At 36.4% G+C, this 1,334-nt stretch overlaps 1 non-coding gene across 1 annotated transcript; it reads right to left on the bottom strand.

Moving 5' to 3' along the window:
- Positions 1–998: 998 nt before the first annotated feature.
- Positions 999–1,105, bottom strand: LOC121212016 (small nucleolar RNA R71). Its single transcript, XR_005907228.1, has one exon. It is a non-coding gene; the product is annotated as a small nucleolar RNA R71 (small nucleolar RNA).
- Between the last annotated feature and the right edge of the window lie 229 nt (positions 1,106–1,334).

The raw sequence follows: 1,334 nt of genomic DNA, 5'->3' as shown, positions 1-1,334 counted from the left end.
TGAATTCTTTGTTTAGATAATTAGTTAGTTAAAATAAAACCCCCTTATTCTTAGGCTAGATAATAAAAAGGCAGTCATTATTAGTACTTTTAGTTCCTTTGGGTTCGACAATCCAGTCTTGCTAAAACTATACTACTGTTCGATAGGTACACTTGCCTACATCGTGATAATAGTTAGTTTCAAGAACGATTCAGTATAAATATTTAAAACCTATCACACGAAAATCACGATCAAGTTTTTGGCACCGTTGCTGGGGAACTAAAATATTAGGAACGCTCAATTTTTATTACTTTAGCCATTATTTTTCTTGCAATTTAATTTAATTTAATTTTTTTATTATTTATTAATTTACTTTTTCTTTCTCTTGGCAGGTTTTTATAGTTTATGACTAGAAGAAACCCGTCAGGACCACTACTTTTTGACAAAGAAATCGATCGCAGAGTTCGCAGAAACCAAAGAGAAATAAGGCGAACCTTAAGATACACAGAGAATGAACAAGAGGATGATACTCAACCCCCACGATACACAGAGAATGAACAAGAGGACGATTCTCAACCCCCACCCGAAGAGATGGCTGAAAACCAAGACAATTAGCTACCTCATGTAATTGTAGTTAATCAAAATCCTGCTCTACACACTATGTATGATTATGCTAAACCTTCTTTAACAGGAACTGAATCAAGTATAGTTAGACCTACTGTAGCTACAAATACTTTTGAACTAAAACCTAACACTATTCAAATGATACAGCAATTTGTTCAGTTTGATGGCTTGCAGGATGAGGATCCCAACGCTCACTTAGCAAACTTTTTGGAACTATGCGATACATTTAAAATTAATGGTGTTTCTGATGATGTCATCGTCTTCAGTTATTCCCTTTTTCATTGAGGAGAAAAGCTAAACGGTGGTTGAACTCGTTACCACGAGGGTCAATCACTACTTGGGAAAAAATGACCAAAAAATTTCTATTAAAATATTTCCCACCGGCTAAAACGGCCAAATTACGTAATGATTTCTCTTCTTTTGTGCAGATGGATTTAGAAACATTCTACAATGCATGGGAGAGATACAAGGACCTTTTGAGAAGGTGCCCTCACCATGGGTTAAAGCTTTGGCTATAGGTTCAAACGTTCCATAATGGCCTGAATCCTTCGACTCGGCAAATGGTTGACGCAGTTGCTGGTGGAACCATCAATAATAAAACACCTGAAGATGCTTATGACTTTATAGAGGAGATGTCACTGAATAACTATCAGTGGCAAGTCATGAGGACAAAACCAACGAAAACTACCAGAGTTTATAATGTCATTCGGTCACCATGCTCTCTAATCAGG

Source organism: Gossypium hirsutum, chromosome A12 (assembly GCF_007990345.1).
Source record: "Gossypium hirsutum isolate 1008001.06 chromosome A12, Gossypium_hirsutum_v2.1, whole genome shotgun sequence".
Classification (NCBI taxonomy): domain Eukaryota; kingdom Viridiplantae; phylum Streptophyta; class Magnoliopsida; order Malvales; family Malvaceae; genus Gossypium; species Gossypium hirsutum.
Note: the sequence above shows the minus strand (reverse complement) of the source record. Positions and strands in the feature narration are given on the sequence as shown.